General features: G+C 39.3%; 1 long non-coding RNA gene across 1 annotated transcript; it reads left to right on the forward strand.

Moving 5' to 3' along the window:
- The first annotated feature begins 13,511 nt into the window (after nucleotides 1-13,511).
- LOC126475287 (uncharacterized) lies at nucleotides 13,512-18,096 on the forward strand. The gene is made up of 3 exons (XR_007586688.1): nucleotides 13,512-13,609; nucleotides 16,999-17,158; nucleotides 17,511-18,096. It is a non-coding gene; the product is annotated as an uncharacterized LOC126475287 (long non-coding RNA).
- Nucleotides 18,097-21,709: the final 3,613 nt, after the last annotated feature.

The raw sequence follows: 21,709 nt of genomic DNA on the forward strand, positions 1-21,709 counted from the left end.
GTCAAAACTGCCAATCTCCGCCCATCACACTTTTCCCCGAAAAACTACATTTCCGTAATTTTTTCTACGTAGATACACAAATTTTATAATTTTGCAAGTAGGTTTAACAGCACTATTTCTCACATATTATAACCCCTTAACTCACTAGGTGTGTTCTTTCAGACAGCGCGAGAATTTTCGAACTCGCTCTCCGAGGTAAATTCTGGCGGAGTGCTTCTATACTCCACGTACCCTCCTTAAATCGCCAATCTATGATGTTTTATTGTCGGTTGCATTATCGCCTTCTTGGTTTGTTGCTGACACTTGTTGTGACACGTGTTTGGGTCCCCTACACCACACATCGTGAGCTACGTACCTGTTTTCTCAGTAGAGCACAAAATGTGTTCGCAGTAATATGTTAATTTTAACAATCCTGTTTGATATAGTGGCAGGTGATTAGAGGAGCGTGTCAGTGATATGGACGAAAAAGACGCCGGTTTTGCAATACTCAGTGATCAAAACTCTGCTGGTGAGCAAGAGTATCATTAAGAGGAAGAACTTCAGGACAATAGTGTTGGACACCTTCCTGCTTCAATAAAATGCGTAAAGTGTTAGTTAACATAAAATGTGTTCTGAAAATGCAGACTATTTTTGTCCTATCGAGTGCAGTTTTTGTGTGCAAATTTAAAACCCGGAATTTAGCTTAATGTGAAAAATTACCTGATAGAAAGATACTACAGTTTTTCATAACGTAAAATGCAGGTGTGTAACAGTTTAAATGTACTATTCAAAAATCCGCACGAAAGCATGTGGTTTTCGTGATAAGAAGTAAGATACTTCAGATTTTATTTAGCGCAATCAAATCAACGAGGAGTATTTAAACAATGCTGCAATAATTATAAAAATAAATGTTATATGACTTAAATGAAAAATTTCAAATCGTTTATTCCCTAACTCTTGAGTTTAAACGCTGGGGTGTTCCAGAGACCACACCTCGTAGTATACGTTAGAGAGAGTCACCGCGTTTAATTAAGGGATAATTAATCAGTCACAGAAAGCTGCAGCTTTTTTTTTTTTTTTTAATACATATCCAGCAGATCTTACCAACCGAATCTTGGGAACAGCAAAATTATATATCCCGTCCAATTTTTCTGCTTTCTTCCTCCAACAGTCGCGTCTCGTTCCATTGAAATCTTACAATACCGTAGCTAAGTAGTAGCAGGAACTCTATTGTTGGACTTGAGAGAGCCGCGTCGGCGGTAGCTATATGAACCAACCGTCCTGTCGCCATATAAACCACATTAGCGACAGACGTGTGTTCGGTAATAGTGTTTCGGTTCTGCTATTATACTGAATGGCTAAGTTTAACTACAAAAACTCCAGCCACTAGTTACTGAACGCACGTTTCTTTTTTTACGGGTGAACCTGCGATAATAGGTGCCTAACAAATATCAAATGGCTCTGAGCACCATGCAGCTTAACTTCTGAGGTCATCAGTCGCCTAGAACTTAGAACTAATTAAACCTAACTAACCTAAGGACATCACACACATCCATGCCCGAGGCAGGATTCGAACCTGCGACCGGAGCGGTCGCTCGGCTCCAGATTGTAGCGCCTAGAACCGCACGGCCACTCCGGCCGGCCTAACATAAATATCCCCTGACTTTGTAAATATTCCAGTACAAAAGTCACTGGGGGCCTATAGCGTGCGCTCTGACTTTATGTCAATAGTTCAGCTTCCTACGACAATTAGACCTGGAAGTGTACACCAGGGTCACTCCGATCCTGAAGTTTTTTGTTTCTAACGGTGCACGCGTAACAACCTGCTGCCATCAATGTAAATTCAGAATTGAATGAGACCTAGTACAGAAAGGAAGTTCGAAGTTGTGAAACATTGTTGTTTAATTAATTTTACAGAAATATGTTTTGAGGGGCAGTCTTCCCTGGACAACACAGTGTGTAACTGTTACTTCGCAGAGGGTGGAGGATATTTATGTGACTATGGCACGTAGGAATCACATTTTGCCAACGGAAGAAACTATACGGAAAATATTGTTAGAAGAACTCATTCGTGAAAGGGATGTAAGTGACTTTCGTGATGAAAGTGATTCTTAAGCTGATGCTCATGCAGCAGGTATGGACAATGGCGAAACTGATCAGTCTGCCGGATCTTGAGAGCGATGAACAAAATACAGTTGCCCTCGGTATGGATGGCCATTCTTGGAACACAGCTGTCCTTAACCGTTAACTACTATCGACCGTCTCTGAGACCACTACTAATTTTTGTGTCGAGATATTTCTCAAACCCCTGCAAAGCCAAATGGACTCTTCCATGTACCTTCCTATTGGCTGTCAAGCTACACGTGCCAGCATTCCTGCATTATTGCTGCTCTTTGTTTCGTAATTATTAGCCTTGAGAGGTGTCACAGACGTACCATAGTGTTTGCGTGCCGCGTTTTTATTGCATGCTACTGTTTCTCCATGGTGGGGACAGCTGGGCCTTCTGTGTAACGTGTGTTATGTGAGACAGATGTCTTCACTTGCAAGATGAGCCTCAGACACCGAAAGAAGAATTCGAAAATCGAAAAACGTGCACCTTTTGCCCTCCTCGTCTGAAGAGGAAAACAAGGTATCCACGTCAACAGCATGGTGTTCCTATTTGTTTGGAGTCTTCCAGGAAGGTCTGCGTGAAGTGTTTGCAGGTGGAAATTGACTAAAGTATGATTCAGTGGCACATGAATGGACTGAAATATTCGCTCTACATTGCAAAGTGAGTCGTAAACTGAAAGCTGGCTTTGTACACAATTTATCATAAGTCATGTCGGATTTTTCCACCTAGTCATATTGCCAATTTGTAATATAATCCCTCTGATGAAAATCTGTGTGTGAGTAGGGAGCTAACTATTTGCTGTTATTTTCGTAACTCATAAAATAAAAATATACTCCAGATTTCGCTTTGTTTTAATTGTCGAAGTGTTTAAAATACAGCAGTGTTTAAAAAAAATCAAATTTCTACAAAAGCCACCTCTAAGAAGTGTAATGAATGACTGGAAGTCAAGAAACTATATATATTCAGCAAAATTCTGATTTGATACATAAAATAGAAAAATGCTGTCTGTGAGACCCCTGCGTAGTAATTGTGTTCCTGTGAATGACCATAGTAGTTGATGGTTAATAGAAGAGGTCTACAGTTGCCGATAACATTGCAACGAAGAGTGTGGAAGTAATGAATGAACGTATTTATCAATAATTGAGAACATCTCAAAATATTCGTGTAATATGTGCACTTCATTAAATGAGATGCATCTTCATCTAATTAAAATGCAAATAACGCCTAGAATTCAATCACTTTCAAGTTTCATCACTTAAAAGCTTCCATAGCAGTTTTTACTTAAGTCTCGAATTTTGGATGCATTAATACTAATATCGATTTAAAAAGTACGTGACAGTGGTGAAATAAAATGAATTTAGTATATGAGAGTCCCAATTTCATTATATATTAATTATTATACATTAATTATTATATAATATATTGAGCAAGCAGTAAAGGAAACAAAAGAAAAATTCGGAGTAGGTATTGAAATCCATGGAGAAGAAATAAAAACTTTGAGTTTTCGCCAATGACATCGTAATTCTGTCAGAAACAGCAAGGGACTTGGAAGAGCAGTTGAACGGAATGAACAGTGTCTTGAAAGGAGGATATAAGATGAACATCAACAAAAGCAAAACAAGGATATTGAAATGTAATGGAATTAAGTTGGGTGATGGTGAAGGAATTGGATTAGGAAATGAGACACTTAAAGTAGTAAAGGAGTTTTGCTATTTGGGGAGCAAAATAACTGATGGTGGTCGAAGTAGAGAGGATATAAAATGTAGACTGGCAATGGCAAGGAAGAAGAGAAATTTGTTAACATCGAGTATTGATGTAAGTGTTAGGAAGTCGTTTCTGAAAGTATTTGTATGGATTGTGGCCATGTATGGAAGTGAAACATGGACGATAAATGGTTTAGACAAGAAGAGAATAGAAGCTTTCGAAATGTGGTGCTACAGAAGAATGCCGAAGATTATATGGGTCGATCACATAACTAATGAGGAGGTATTGAATAGAATTGGGGAGAAGAGGAGTTTGTGGCACAACTTGACAAGAAGAAGGGATCGGTTGGTAGGACATGTTCTGAGGCATCAAGGGATCACAAATTTAGCATTGGAGGGCAGCGTGGAGGGTAAAAATCATAGAGGGAGACCAAGAGATCAATACACTAAGCAGATTCAGAAGGATGTAGGTTGCAGTAGGTACTGGGAGATGAAGAAGCTTGCACAGGACAGAGTAGCGTGGAGAGCTACATCAAACCAGTCTTAGGACTGAAGGCCACAACAACAACAACATGAGAGTCCCAATTTCATTATATATTAAAAATTGAGGCAATTTTTCTAGAAATAAGTGAGGGTCGCTGTGCCCCTGGTGTACAGTTCGCGTGACAGTTCCAGAGGTGTACACTACCGCCGCTTCGGGCGTCAAACAAAGTGAAGAGCAGTCCGCGCCAATTCTAAGGTGAGGTGCTCTCCTAGCTACACGTAGCAATTGCTGATAAAAAAATCTACAAACTGCATTCAACTGAAAATGCGATAGTCACACACGTAAGCACTCGATACCAGAAAACAATGTCAGCTATATTCTTAATCTTGCTATTCTGTTCACTTTTACTATAAAAATGTACTGTCGGGTGAATACGAGTCGAAATAACAAAACGCTGAAGAAAACTTCTACTCGCACGTATTTTTCATACAGTCATAAGCCATCGACATCGTTGTTATGTTACAATATGTTAGTTCTGCAAGGTTCGCAGGAGAGCTTCTGTAAAGTTTGGAAGGTAGGAGACGAGGTACTGGCAGGAGTAAAGCTGTGAGTACCGGGCGTGAGTCGTCCTTCGGTAGCTCAGATGGTAGAGCACCTGCCCGCGAAAGGCAAAGGTCCCGAGTTCGAGTCTCGGTCGGGTACACAGTTTTAATCTGCCAGGAAGTTTCATACCAGCGCACACTCCGTTGCAGAGTGAAAATCTCATTCTGGAAACATCCCCCAGGCTGTGGCTAAGCCATGCCTCCGCAATATCCTTTCTTTCAGGAGTGCTAGTTCTGCAAGGTTCGCAGGAGAGCTTCCGTAAAGTTTGGAAGGTAGGAGACGAGGTACTGGCAGGAGTAAAGCTGTGAGTACCGGGCGTGAGTCGTGCTTCGGTAGCTCAGATGGTAGAGCACCTGCCTGCGAAAGGCAAAGGTCCCGAGTTCGAGTCTCGGTCGGGCACACAGTTTTAATCTGCCAGGAAGTTTCATATCAGCGCACACTCCGCTGCAGAGTGAAAATCTCATTCTGGTTACAATATGTTGTTAATGATCATGGCGATAATAATAATAGTAATAAAAATACACAGAACTTCACTAAAAAATTTATTATTTTAGTATTCATGTCGGGTATATTAGGAACAACAGTCATTTCCAGCATAAAATCATTTTCAGCCACGATCTGTCCGTCTTGCAATATCACTTTCTTTTCTTCTTACTGACTTCAGTTTGGACACAAGTAGGTGACATGTTTATTACACTTTCCATACAACATGTTTGTTTTTATTGTCCTGCATAAATTTGGGCTTTCAGTACATATGACTATTTGCTGTCACACAGAGTCCATATCTTGATCGCATATTTTGTCGGTTTGCTTGGGATGTACTGCTTGGATGGACAGCGGTGTCTAAATGCTACCAGCTGCTCGTCGGCGATCACATCTTCCCCGGATTATGCAGTTTAGGAAGGATTTCTAACCATTTCTCCCAGATCCTGCGAATTGTGGCGAGTTTATCAGTAAGTCGTATTTCCTTTCTTGTGGGTTTCTTATCAAATCGCAAGAAGCGCGATATTTTACAGAATGTTTCTAGGGACATGGTTGCTCGAAATATGTTCCGCCTAGTATCCTTCTCCCACAAACTTTTTGTAGATTCCCTATGGATTCCCGCAAGGAATAGGAGTCCTAAGTACGTGTGAAAAAGAGAATCATCAATCCATTGTTTGCCATAAACTCGTTGCCCCTCAATATTTGACATCTCTATTATTTCATTCTGCTGTAGAAAATGATGCTTCAGATGAACTTTCTACATCACTTATTCTGTAGCTGCTTGCATACCTATTAACTCCCGGGGTGCTCCTGATGACTTTCGAAGTAGGTAGGCGGCCGTGTTGTACTGATGGTTGTAACTTCCATTCTACGTTTCCGTCTTTAGAAATGGAAGACTGAACATTACTATGAATAGGCTGTGGACTGTCTTCAGTGTCATCAGAACACTCGCTTTCAGATGCATTATTGACATGATCTTAGAACTTGGAAAGGGATCCTTTGTCTGTTGAGCTATTTACTAATTCTTACAACTCAGCGTCAGTCAATGATGTTATCGCCATGACGTCACAATTCAGGCTGATTGCAAACGATAGAGAACACGATCTGAGCAGAAACAATGGATAATTCAAACAGTTGGCAAGTCGTAATGGCAAGTCCATTGTTCTAAACGCAGTACTTTGTTGACTTGTTGAATATTGGGAGTAAGTATGAACAATGAAAGTCATTACTACTATAAAATATTAGACAACTAGTAAGTATCTGACTTTAGGGTAATCATATTGATGTCGGGTCACATTGACCCGAACATTACGTATGTAACTCTTACGGTTTATGACCAGATAACTTAAAAGATTTTCAACCTTTTTAACCACATAATACCCTCGCATTTTCAGACAAAGTCACCAAATTTCATAAAGTTCTTTTGATATTTAAATAACAAGAAACGAAATTTATAACCATTTCGGGTAATATAGACCCGAACATAACAGCAGGCTCAATCAGATTGATAACTTTGATTATTAGTATAGCAATCTTCGGAAATTTTCGTAGCCGGTTAAGTCTCCCGATGAATCATGTAGCAAGTAAAAGTAGCAGCACCACTGTTTGCAGATTTAACTTTAACATGAACTACAGTAATTCTTCCTGGCATTGCCGCTGCATCATCGGTACGTACTCCAAAACATTTATTTAATCGAAAATTTGTACACTTTTTGAATCTTCTCCTTGCCCATAATTTGCCACTTGAAATAAGCGGCAAAATATTAAATCTTCCTCCCCATTCTCAGCATAATAACACTGTACAAATACGAACAATTACGCGCAGTTTGTAGCATCAGTAGACTGATCCACATCAATATTATAAATTTCGGACTTCCTTCAAGTCTTGCAGTAAGTTGCTCAACTAGTCATGACTAATTTCTTAGATGTCTGCCTACTGTATCTTTTGAAATGGATTTTTGTTTTCAGTTCGTCAGCAAAATTTTGCCCAGAATAATTTTATTCAGTCGTACCACCAGTGATGCAATAAGATCTTTATCTATGGAATATGTTTTTTTTTTTTTTTTTTATCTTTCGCGATTAAGTAAGAGCACAATCTAACATAACAGACTCAACAGTTACCCCCTGCGACTACAGCTCGCCAATTGGTCAGGAAGTTATACTACTAAGTTTGACGACATTTTGTGAAATCGAAAGCGAATCTTAATTCTTTATAATGGTCTGTAGAATGGGTTTTACAAACAGGAGCGTCTATAGCGCAATAAATTGCAGCAATCACGAAAAGGAGACACCACTTTTGTCTTTTTTTACGATTCCAAACAATCCTAGGAGATTTGAACCGCCACATTGCAGAACAATTTATTTAGGCCTACGATTTTCTTGTAATCTGCAGATATTTACAGAAGAATGTCGCCTTCTTTAAGAACAAAAAAGTTGCTAGTCAACATCAGAAGAGCTGACCTTTTGCAGAAAGGCGCCATATATCTATACAAAAACGTGAAGTTTTCTTCACTACACTTCCAATCAAATCAGTGAATGTGGAACATAGGAAACGTGTTTTGAACGCAATACCTACATTATTCAATGTAGCGGATAAGCTACCACAACTGCAACTGAAGGAAAAACCAAACAGACATGATAATAAAAGAACAAAAGCGATAAATATTCATCATTTTGTTTTGCAGCTCCTTATATTGGCCGCGCTTGCAGTTAAAATTGTTGGATGTGAAGTCCGCCAGTTATGCAAAAATTGGGAAAGAAACGATGTTTTGCACAATTGGCGAACCTCATATCCAACAAAAGCAATAAAACTGTTTCCCAACAGAGAAGAAACCAATGCCACAATTGTTGTTGCATCACAAACGGCAAGAATCTTGAACACATTGACTTCTGAATCAGAAGTAATTACGTTTACAAAAAATATTTATGTGTTAGAAAGTCTAGTGAAGTGTAAGATGGTACGAAACATTAGGCTCCCTACAAAGTAGTTACGCATCAAGGATAGTGCCTGTCATAATTAGAACAGAGAACAACAAAAACATATTTTTCTCATGCATAAAATATGTGTCTTGTTTTCTGCGGAGAAGCTGCAATTATACACAAATCCCAAAGTATTTTCTCATCGTCAATCTGCAGCTTACGTCACTGAATCAGGGAGATTCAGCTGTTAATAATTTACTAATGCTTGGAACGAAAAATGTAAAAACTATTTCTCTAATTAGCTAGAAAGATAATTAAAAACAAACTTTAATTTTACAGCTGCTTTCTCGCCGCTTGGGGCACTAGTTTAGCACCAGCTGTCAAACGGTAACAATTTTCACAGCAGTGAGTGTCGCGACTGTGTGTGTGTTAGACTGTGGTAAGAGGCTTCATAGTAGGCTTTTAAGTGCTTCTTCTCGGCCCGTACAACAAATTTTCGCTTTTTTGTGGGAAGGCACAATGTCTGCAGTTTTATCTGTTTGCGCATACCCGTTATGGATCGATGGTCCTAATGCTTCAGAATGTATAGTTTCGGAATTATCTGTTGTCTTGGTTTTTGACAGAGATAACGACTTATCTATTGCTAAGATATTTTTGATCATCTTTGGCTATAGTATGTTACCAGCGACACAGTTCACTCGCCGATTTCCGACTTTGTACGCCAAAGCATTGCCGAAATGCTGGACTACGGTATATACCATTCTATGTGTCGTGCACTGTGCCCGAAACAAAGCAACTTGCGAGTTCATTGAACACAAAAGGTCATAAATGTTACTAATAGGGCTGCCAGACTGAATTGACAAAATTACTGAACACTGTCTGGTGAAAGGTTTTACCGAAGTGGGGACAGAGGGTGAACACAATAAAACATTTATTAAGTATTAAAAATTATGTTTATTATTGCTAGTTACAGCTATCAACAATTGTTGTACCTTTAATTTCCTGGTATGAAATGATGTATAGAGTGGCTAGTGAGATAGTTTTTGAACGTAAAAGAAAGAGGAATAACATGATAATAGAAAGATCGGATGGTACTCTAGCAGAAGAACCACATGAGGTTTTGATCAGATGGCAAGAATATATTGAATGTCTGTATAAGGCGGATGAAATACAAAGCGAAATTAAGGTTGACGAGGAGCAAGATGTGCCGGAAGATGGAAAGATATTCACCATCTTGTAAGCAGAAGTGGAAAAGGCGCTGAAGGAGATGAAGAATAGGAAGCCATGTGGAATTGAAGATTTGCCAACAGAGATGTTGAAGAGACTGGGAAACAAGGCAAGAAAAGAAGTATTCTACCCCTGTAATGAGATGTATGACAAAGGGGAATGGCCTGAGGACTTCCTTACATCAGTTATGATACCAATAGAGAAAAAGGGAAACACTAAAAAATGTAAAGAGCACAGGACCATCAGTCGAATTTCTCATGCAGCTAAAGTGTTGCTGAGGATGTTGAATAGAAGGCTGCATGGCAAGCTGGATAGAAGGATTGCAGAGGATCAGTTCGGATTTAGAAGAGGAAAAGGAACAAGAGGTGCTATTGGCCTGTTAAGAACTATAGAGGAAAGATATATGGAAAAAGGTAGAGAAATCTTTGCTGTTTTTATAGATTTAGAAAAGGCTTTTGACAGAGTTCAGTGGAACAAGCTGACGGATATTTTGAAGAGGAAAGGTGTCGATTGGAAAGAGAGACGACTGATTCAGAATCTATATTTACACCAGAAAGTAAGGATAAGGATTGGAAATGAAAATGTCAGAAGGAAGCAGCATTGGATGAAGTGTTAGACAAGGTTGTTGCCTTTCCCCACTATTGTTTAACGCATACCTTGAAGAGATTATTGCGAAAGGCTTAGATGGGAAAAGAGGAATATGTATTGGTGGAAAGAGAATAGAATGTATAAGATTTGTTGATGACATGGTATTAGTTGCAGAAAGTAAGCGGACAGTGAATAGCATGCTGAAAGATCTGAATGAAGCTTATGTGGAATATGGGATGCTTATAAACACAGCAAAAACAAAGAGTATGGTCACCAGTAAAAGACGCAGACTGTCCAATATTAAAATAGGACAACCTACCATTAGCCTAGTAAGTGCATTTAAATATCTTGGAAGCACAATAACTGAAGACTTCAGATGTCACCAGGAGGTGAAAACTCGAATTACCATAGCGAAGAAGGCATTCGACAGAAAGAGGAGACTCTTACGGGGCAAATTAGATAAAGGTCTAAGGAAAAGGCCAGGCAAATGTTTTGTCTGGATCGTGGCACTATATGGGGCAGAAACATGGATGCTGAGACAAGAGGATGAAAAAAGGTTAGAAGCATTTGAGATATGGATGTGGAGGAGAATGGAGAGAATAAGTTGGATGGAAAGAGTGAGTAATGAAAGAGTATTGAAAAGGGTTGGTGAGACAAGCTGTATGCTGAAGGTTGTAAGAGAAAGGAAAAAGAACTGGTTGGGGCATTCATTGAGAAGGGAGTGCTTGCTAGCAGATACTTTGGAAGGCTTGGTTTGTGGGAGAAGACTAAGAAGAAGAAGAAGATACAAGATGATAGACGACATAAAGGGAAGAGGGCATTATGCAGACATGAAGAGGATGGCAGAAGACCGGACAGCGTGGAGAACTACCAAGTGAAAACCTGCCCTTCGTCAGAATACTAATGACGATGAATTTCATGGTAAAAGTCGTTTCTAGTTGCAAACTTCAAATCACAACGAATCTCCGATTCTGCTTTTACCATATTGACACTCAGCTACTGACTTGATTTTGTAAACCAATAAATAAATTAGTGATATGAATGGAATTCTAGAAAAACCGAATAACTCATGCTTCGGTACTGAACACCGAACACGTGGCTGACATACTGAACAGTTCGGTAAAAAATCGAACACCTGGCAACCCACATTACAAACGGTTCGCATACAGATGCCTTAATCTCCAACATACCTAGTCCACGGAGTGCGATTGTTGGAACCTGACAGGAATTACTTACACGCCCGCAGCTGAACGCTGGCCCAAGTAAAGATAACTGAGTACCCAAACGGCACAAATAACAGTGCCCAAACGCCACAACACATGAATTTGAACGTTTGTCATTGTTGACGACTGTGACTGCAATAAAATATGAAAAAACTATGAACAATAGTTCCAGCCAGCCACTGATTATATTTCTTCACGTTCAACAACTTATAGTCGTTTTTGAAAGGATCTTACTGCAAATTTTGACAAAATGAGTTAAGAATAGTACCAGATTCTATACACACAGATACATCTTCCTGCATAAAAAGGGCTTTATTCCACACATTGTCAATATGTGTTTGCAACTTCGTTAGAGCGACATTATCTTTGAAAGGATTTTATTCCTGGAATAATGTCCGTTCAATAGTGATCATTTTCGTATGCCATCTGTCGAATAGCTAATCCAGTATGCAGTACGTTTCGCTTTTCGTAGTTCAATTGTTGTTACTTCTGAGCATGTGTTGTGAGATTGAAAATGGCGTCAAGTACTAAGTTGGAACATGGTGAAAGCACCAAGCAAAGAATGAAACGAGAATGTAATGTTGGAAATTACGAACAGAAAGTTATAAAAACAGCAGAAGTGGAAGGTTATGAGTATTCTACCCGCAAAGGAAAACACGTCGCAGAAAGAAAAACCGGTGAACAATGAACAGGTCAGTAAAATACTTTCATGACTGTATGAGAATAGTTTATGTTCTTAGTGTACATTGTATCTGAAAATAGGAGACAGCTTTCTTCTTGGGTCCGTGACAAGTGTTTCGTAAAGCTCACAGAAAATGACTGTATTGATACTCTGTTGCCCTTCGAGAATTTAACACAAAAATGAACAGGAAGCATTACTGATTGGCTTTCTCCTTGCAAAACCAGCTGCAGGACACGAGTCTACTAGGAAATGGTCACCGATGTCTTCCTATGATTTTTTTTTTTTTTTGTGGCAGTAAACGCCGAACGACGTAAAGAATGCCGTACAGTTTTCGTTTCTGTTTGGTGTAACTGTGGGAAGAGTAAGGAGACTTCACTTATTAATGCTTCAGAAGAAGAGTCCACAAGATAGGCTGAGAACTGGTATTAAGAAAAGCGCTTCGGTGCCTGTGCGTGTAAAAATCATTCATGATAACATAGGGTCATTTCCTGCACAACAGTCACGGTACTCTCCACGTGGATTTAGATATGTGGAATCCAGTCTCAGAATTCAGGTCATCTACAAAACACCCCAATTCTGGTATTACATACAAGTGCTATCCCAAATATTCAAGGAAACTTTTCAGTCTGTCATTCAGTCCACGACTAGTTGACACATGCATGGAATACGAAGAACTCAAAAATGGGAAGTCCTGCGTTGAGCGATACTGCTAAAAGAGTAGCTGCTGCGGAGCTTGTTGTAAACGCCTAGCTGATAAGTGCTTCAAGAACATGAAAATTACTGTGGGAGAAAGTAAATATGGTGTTTCACTTCATGGTACTTGTTTTGACGTCATGCAAAACTCGCCACTGCCAAAACGGCTTATACATGACGTATTTTATCTTCGACAGCTATGCGTAAATGTAATTTGTATTAGTAACCTGAAGAATAATGAGTCTGTAATGCATGTATGCCATGAAGGCATTGCGAAGAAAGGAGAAAATGAAGTGTGCTCCTTCCTGTCTGATTATATGTAAGAATGTGTACTGTAAAATGTCAAAGAGCTATGTTTGTTTTCTGACGATTTCGTTGACCAGAAAGAGATTCACTGTATGATTCGAATGTAGGTATCTTTGGTGGACACTAAACGTTTTGATAAAGTGGAACGGTTTTTTCCTTTTCGTGGACATTCTGTGGCGAAATAAGCGCTGTATCATTGTGAGAGATACATAGGCGAGCGAGTGTGCCGGTACTTACCCCAGTTCACTACTGCTAAAGCCCGCGTCACGTGGGACGGCGTTTCTGCGCATAGAGGCGGAGCGGAAAGGGAGATGAGAACTGCACATGCGTGGCAGCAGAGAGTACAAAGTCTACATTGCCGAACTGCATTGCTGCGGATAACAGTAAGGCTCGTTTGCTTACGGTACATTGTATTATTCGTTCAAATCTATGAGAGGAATAATAAATTTCGATCAATCGTCGTGAGAGAAATATTAATTCACGCCCTTAATTCACGTCCACTACTCCACAGATTTACTCTGCGTGACGTCGGGAGGCGAGAACTGCTGACACAACTTCGTGAAGACGTGAAGTACAATTTTCCTCAAAACAACATTGAAACTGCTTGCAGTAAGTACCATTTACTGCGATTCGAACTGCATTATAAGCAAACATTTAATACACAACAAAATTAACTTCAAGCACAAACCAAATCATTATGCTTACTTGACAACTGCTTTTACTCAATAGAATTTTTAAAAATGTGTAAGGTGTGTGTGTGTGTGTGTGTGTGTGTGTGTGTGTGTGTGTGTGTGTGTGTGTGTGACGATAGTTAAGGGTAATCACTGCGTGTAAAAAAGAATTAGTGGTAGAAAAGCCTAATGTAAAAGACTAACGTAAAAATGGTCAGTAAGCCGTCAAGTCATATCTTTCGTTGTTAATGGGCATTATGAGTGTAAACTAACACGTTCGATATTACGGTGAGAGACCGCATTTATCATCCATTGAACAAGCAAACAATTAACCATCATCCGCGAAAAACTTCAATGAAATCTGACCGATAACATCGAAAACCGCCGATATCTCGACAAGTAACAGTTACTGTCATATGGCTAGGGCCTTATCCAGTTCGTGCCTTGAAAATGACAGAGGTTTACATCGTGGTGGGAGAAGCTTAACTACTCCTTGGGCAATATGTTGTACATTATAGTCGGCATAATTAAGAGGATACAAAGTCCTAATCAAAATGGCTAGGAAGTTCTCATTCTTAAACTAAGAAATACTATTACTTTGTTCCAAACTCTACATCGTAATACCATTGCCACTTCTATTTGAGTCTGTTTCCGAACAATCTGATTTGAAATTTACGATGATAGGTTCAAGGTTTAAATACTTCATCACTTCCCTGTCAAATTCTTCTTTCTGAAGCTTTACAGCATGCCACACCGTCTGTGCCCACGATACAGGTGGGATGATGTCTGTTGCCTCATTGTCTATTGCCTCATGCACAAGCAATTCACTGTATGTTATCTTGAATGTTTTGTTTTTTTTCTCCCACATAGCCTTAAAACCCTTAGTCCAAATTCATTCCATGGGGCTACAATGACAGTGACACGCGGGTAAACACAAGACTGTGTGATCTCGTTCATGTGCAAGGAAATCTTGTTTATACGTTGTGTCAGGTGACAAGTACAGTATAAATTAACGAGATGCAAGAGATCGGCACGAGTCTGGTTTATATAGTGCTTAATATTTTTATTTTCAAGCCGGGGAAAAATATCCGCTTTTCTGCTGTTTGTACTTGATTTTTTTCTCTGTAAGAGTTGAATTATAATTGGCAATGACTGACTTCGAAGCAATAATTGCGAATCACGTCACGAAACAGACAGCGTTCATTGCCTAGTAGTAATCACTGCTGTTTTTCTTGCACGTAAGTGGAAGTTTATTCTCAGGAAGAAAACCAGAAGAAGAGTCAGCATGCAGAATAATTATCCGAGAACCTATCCCTACGGGAACTTTAAAACCGCCAGTGCCATCACTCATTTTCCAGCAGATCTTCTTGGAATGATCGTAACTGACCGATGTTTCGTCAAGGTAATACATTGTTGAACTACCTCCTTCTCTTGTATCGTGAATCTTTAATGGGACATAGTTCATGCTGCACCTAGGTCACTTCTTTGAACCAAAAACTCTCTTCTTAACATGTCTGGAACCAACGTCTTTTAAAATTCTTTGCCTTGGCGAAGCGCTTACCATTGAAGCCTGCATAACTGTAACACGTTTTTGTTATGTCGGGAATTCATCGTTCACATGGAGCACGTTAAAACATCGTTGTTGAAACTATCCATTTGTGTTACAGGCTCCTTGCCATTTCGATCCTTTCCAGGCGACACGAAACCAACTGTTTCTACGGATCCTACAGCTCTGACACTTTCCTTTACAATTCTCTTTACAGTTCTCTTGGCCGACACCACATGGTTCTGGAGTCTGTTCTTGTGTGTTTCAATGTGAACAGTAGGAGACCTGCTTTCAAATACACGTTTGAAAAAGTTATAAATGCGGTAAACAATCGGCCTCGCTTGCTTGTGAAATACTTCACGTTTATTGCCGTCACCTGAATTATTTTTTTTTTAAATCGCATTCACACATTTACAAGATACATTCACAGCTATACTGCTGTCTGAAAAAAAATAAAACAATTGATGAAACTTCCTGGCAGATTAAAACTGTGTGCCCGACCGAGACTCGAACTCGGGACCTTTGCCTTTCGCGGGAGAGCTTCTGTAAAGTTTGGAAGGTAGGAGGCGAGGTACTGGCAGAAGTAAAGCTGTGAGTACCGGGCGTGAGTCGTGCTTCGGTAGCTCAGATGGTAGAGCACTTGCCCGCGAAAGGCAAAGGTCCCGAGTTCGAGTCTCGGTCGGGCACACAGTTTTAATCTGCCAGGAAGTTTCATATCAGCGCACACTCCGCTGCAGAGTGAAAATCTCATTCTGGAAACATCCCCCAGGCTGTGGCTAAGCCATGTCTCCGCAATATCCTTTCTTTCAGGAGTGCTAGTTCTGCAAGTTTCGCAGGAGAGCTTCTGTAAAGTTTGGAAGGTAGGAGGCGAGGTACTGGCAGAAGTAAAGCTGTGAGTACCGGGCGTGAGTCGTGCTTCGGTAGCTCAGTTGGTAGAGCACTTGCCCGCGAAAGGCAAAGGTCCCGAGTTCGAGTCTCGGTCGGGCACACAGTTTTAATCTGCCAGGAAGTTTCATATCAGCGCACACTCCGCTGCAGAGTGAAAATCTCATTCTGAAAACAATTGATAGTTGAATGAATAATTTGGTTGTCGCGAAGTGCTGCAAAGAGTGTAGCATGAAGGAGCGAGATTCTCGCTCTCTAGCTGTAGCTCTCGGCTAGCCACTCGGAAAGAGAATGAATATTATTGGCTGCTAGTGGCTAGTGGAGGGGGATGCGCAGAACGGCTGAAAATTGGACCACCTTTTTAGATGACGCGAACAATAGCACCATGTCATCATAATGCATCTGTACATAACATACAAAGAACTGCACCATAATCTAAGAGTGGATTTAAAAATTAAAATAACTTTTCCAAACTTTTTCAGGGTTTGCGTCAGTGTATCAATTTTAAAACTGTGAAATCTCAGAGTGACCAGATGAATAAGTTTTGCTAAGAATATTATTTACAGAACAAGATAAATACCTCTAAATAATGAAGCTAAAAAGTTAAACATTTTTTAAAATATGCAAATGTATGTCACAATCAAAAGTTTTAAGTCTCAACTTCATTGGTGCAATATTTTGGTCGAATTCGGCGTTTTTACGAAAAATTGGAGGCGCTAAATATTAGACTCAGAAAGATGAAAATTCGTATGTAGCCTTACTTTGATATAAAAGCATTAACAATGTGACTCCATTAAGCTCCTTTATTAATTTTCAAGTTATTCACTTAAAACTAAATGTGGAACGAAAATGCCCCTGTTTATATTACATTAAGTATTATTTGTATTTGTTTGTAGAAAGTGTTGAAATTAGAGGAAGACAATGCATCATCATGGAGTTGCATGGACCTGCAAGCTACCTGAAATGACTGCATGTGCTCACCGTACGATAACTGAGCCATATGAAGATAGATCTTTACGAAGGTTGCTCAGTTTTCTAAGTAAAGCAATATCAAAGGTAATAAAATAAATTGCAAACTAGCCCAAAATGTGACTATTTAAAAACTGACATTGACTATCACATAATAGCTGTGGTTTATATGTAAAAAGTATTGCAAAGTTTGTGATTCATGCTTAATATTAGAGTGAAATGTCACAATTCTGTGAAGTGACATGCTGCCAATAAACATTTTGAAAAAGTTAATAATAGTTTTCCAAATAATATATTTTTTAAAAAAGGAACAATTCCTTCTGATAACTCCTCAAGTGTTTTTAAATTATAGAAGGAAAATTCAATGTAGAATGAGTTTTGTCCTACTTTAGCTGTAAGGTGAGAACAGAAGCTTAGGCTATTTTTTCTGTTTCTCAAGGACCTGGAGGCGTCATGAAAGGTAACCTACAAGCTGTATTGGAGAAGGAACCGAGAAGGACACGTACAACTGTGATTCCCCCTTCCCCTTTTGGAAAAGAGATCATGAACAATGTCATACATAGGAATAAAAGTTGAAAGAAGAGAAATCTTGTGCCATCGGTGACGTATGGTGGTGGAAATATTCTTGTGTTGGATTTCATGTCTGCAGCTGGAGTTGGGAATTTAGTATTTATTGAAGGTATTGTGGATAAATTGAAGTATCTCACCATCTTAAAGGAGAATCTGAAGCAATCTGCGGAGAAACTGGGACTAAGAACAGACTGGGTGTTTCAGTAAGACAATGACCCCAAGCATACGGCCGTTGTCGTAAAAGAATGACTACTTTACAACGTACCAAAATAGTTTCATTCGGCTCCCCAGTCACCAGACATTAACCCAAATTGAACAATTTAGGGGAGAACTAAAGCGCAGGATAAAAAAAAAAACATACATCAAAAGCAAAGATGATTTAAAAGCAGCCTTAGTAAATGAGTGGAATAACTTTACACCTTCGTACACACACACAAAAAAAAAAAAAAAAAAAATGTGGAATCTATGCCTCGACGTTTGGAAGCTGTGATCGAAGCAGAAGGTGGCAATACAAAATATTAAATTCTGCCTGAAAGTGAAGAACATCACAGTGTATGTTTACTTTTGTACCTGACCGCTGTTTCATTTGTATGTTCAACATGTCAGTATATGGAATTATTATTAATTATGCAGTGTATATGTTGTTTTCAGTTCCTGTCATCTCTGTTTAAGTCAAAGAAAGTGAATACTTAATATTTTCTTGATTGATTTTTACTTCAAGTGTTATTTTTAGGGTGTATGTAGACTTTAGTGACCGACTGTATACATGCGTAAACGGCCAGAGAGGCAGTAAGAAGAGACTCTTCGCACCGAGATATCAGTCAATCCGCGTCAGTCAAATGCCTGTGAGCGCTATGCAACTGGTGACGTCACAGCCAAGCAGCTAACAAACGCGATTTCGATAAAAGTTGGAAATGGACTCTTGAGAACTGTACACTGCCCTGAACCGCTTAGTTTTCATGGAAGTAACTGTTTGTGTGCTGCCTGTAATGTCGACAAAACCGCGTGGCAAGTAACGAGATCGTTTTCCACTTTTAAGGCAAGCAATTAACTTTGATGATTAGTAGTCAGGGTGGCAGAACGTTTTACTTGGAACTGACCGTAGAGGGAAACTGCTCATAGCGCTGTTTCTGATAGGGACATTATTATTGTTACCAGGAATGTTATTATGTTTGTGCCTGTAAAAACTTTTATTAATAGTCACAGTACCTTATCTTGCTGACAACATAGCAAGTACGAACATTTTCTTTCTGACGGCAAAAATAGTTTTCATGCTCTTGTGTAAACGGTGAAGGACATGTTTTAATTGCTTACCCGCCGCCCCACAATACGAGTGTATTTGGTGATAGAGTATTGTGGAATGGTTACCAGTGCTTACAAAAATCGTTACGTTCTCCATAAAGGTAATAGAAACTACAACTTCTGTAAATGGTCTCCAATATGCTACAGGAAAGGGCGGGGGGGGGGGGGGGGGGCTGTCATATGAATCACAAGGTAGACGTGTTCGAAAAAAGCCTTTATGCATTTTGAACGTAGTAAGTTACAGTCAGCTATTGTGGCTTCTGAGTGCGTAAGAGGATTACAGAAGCATATATCCGGTCTTTTATTTTTGGAAGTGTCTACTGTTTTTTATTTTGAAAAGGCTTGCATTGGACCAGAGGCTATTAACAAGAACAAAATGCAGGACATTCAATGTTTACTTGATTATATCGCGCACGAATATTGATATTTCTATGCTGTTTTGATGAAATGGCCTGTACTTATCCACTGCTATGCTGTATCTAATGATGACGAAGATCAATGAAACCATTTTAACTGTGCTTTGATTAGAGCTGCAACACTGTGAAACTGTATGAGCAAAAAAGAAACAAAACAGTGTTGAAAACATGACTTGACTATGTGTATGAATTACTTACTTAAAAAAAGGATCTTCTTCTAACATTTTATAATTAAATTTTCTCAAAGTGATTGCATAACTTAGCAATTGCATCAATGGCAAAATATACATTTCATTCTGTTTTTAAACGATGGAAAGCTCACCCTGTTACATTCGTTATACTTGTCCGCAGAATGTTTTAGTTTGTTCTTGAAAACTTAAGTTTTTGGATTTACGACTTTTCAAAAACGACTGTATCAGCTGTATCCAGTCTTGTCATTGGATACACCATTGAAGAAGGGCCTCTCTCTGCTGGGGAAGCTGGCACAATGCTGACGGTCCGTGGTGCTCAGACATTGTGTAGGGGAGCAGCCTACTCACTCCATATAAAATTAATATGCTTTCCATTGTGTGCCAGCCTAGTCCGCTGCAACTAGCTATGACGTCACGAATGTTGCGCAATACCTTAAAAATAAAATAAATAATCTGAAAATTTAATAGCATGTCAGGAGTGATGCTAAAATAATAATGTGTTAAGTTCCAGTTTAGTATCTTTAACAGTTTCCGAAATTTGGACGTTTTACGTAAAAATCATCGGCGCAACAGAAAGGAGCTAGAAACTTCAAAATTTATATTCAGATTCCTTTTTCATTGTAATTTAATGGAAACAGCTTGCTGGATCTCACAAAGTAATATTTTAGTTGAAATTCATGATTTTATGTTTTTGTGTCCTAAAAGTTCGGAAGCAAGATAGGTTAAGTAAGTGATTAGAAAAAGCTAGGATGTTCAAATTTTAGAATGGAGGTACACTATAATAACAAAGATGTGAGAAGTTTCAAAAAGGTAGCTATAAAACTATAGCTGTAGCGTCTCTCCAAAGGTCAAGTTCAGAGCTCATTTATTGCATGCAGTACAACTAAAATAATTCTCTCGCCAAAAGTATTTAACCTACCCACATTAAAATTTTATTATAGATACTTACCTGTGTGCTGAGTGCACAATTAAATCGAGAGCTTCATTGGCCTTCAGCGAAAGAAGCAATTAATTATTTAGTAACTTGAAATGGTGTTTTACCAGCCCGAGTGGCTGGTAGTAAGGCAAATGTTGTCGGCTGCGCCTTGGCTGTCCGCACCGCGGCTATATAAATAAGAGGGTGCGGGCTAGAGTAAAGCACCAGTTCTCTTATAGATTCTTATCAGCGCTCACTCCGCGTCGGAAGCCGCGTTGCGGTTGTGCAGTTGTAAGGAACAGCCTTGGATGCCGTATTACGCAATTCGATATGCACTGAACAATGTGTTCGCATTGGGGTAAAATGTTATTTACTGAACGACTCCAGTGGTTTTTTCTCAATTTGTGCATGTCGTATTTTCACGTGTCGCCGCAGGACAGACTTTCTACCATTACTAGCGTGGCGTTTGATGAGTATTAACATCAAATTTTGGCGAGCGTTCACTTGAACGTTTACATCGATAACGAACAGTTTCGTTAACTAGGGATAATAGGATCCGCGCAATAGACTCTGAACAGCTCCGATAGTACAATAGGTGATATGGGTAATCATTTATCTGCTCTGGAATTTTACGCTTTATCGTTTTCAGGATATAGTGAAAATTGTTACAGTAAACTGCATTTTCTATGAATCCCAGTCATCACCCTAAATCCTGAGAGTAATGAACTTCAATAATCAGTAACTTTTATTCCCCATCAGAGTGGGCACAGTGAACTTTATTTGAAGGCATCACGTTTTTGCTAATCACTTTCTGGTTGCAAACGTGGTAGTTAGAGAGCCTGTGTTGAGAACGGCAACAAATATATATAATAATAAGTTTATTTTCCACCCGCCGCTGCACAATCGTAGCCCTGTCCTTGACTGAACACGTCTTGCAACAGACGGGTGGGGATGGCGGTTATCGGTGAAACAACCGGTTTTCGGTTATATCTTTTTTTTTTCAACACCAGTTAAACCTCACTGTTAAAAACGCTCAAAATAACCGGTTTCTAAAATAGCCGATTTTCGATTTTTTACTCTTGTTGTTTTCTGTAATTAACGTAGAAATCGAACAAAGAATGAAACATTTTCTCTGCCTCAGTTTCAAGATACATAGAATTAAAATATTACATTAAACAAACAAATAAAAGAAAACTCATCCAACATTCGCAGATTTTCTTGAAAAGTGAAATTAGTTGAATAC

The sequence above is a fragment of the Schistocerca serialis genome, chromosome 4 (assembly GCF_023864345.2).
Source record: "Schistocerca serialis cubense isolate TAMUIC-IGC-003099 chromosome 4, iqSchSeri2.2, whole genome shotgun sequence".
NCBI classification, from domain to species: domain Eukaryota; kingdom Metazoa; phylum Arthropoda; class Insecta; order Orthoptera; family Acrididae; genus Schistocerca; species Schistocerca serialis.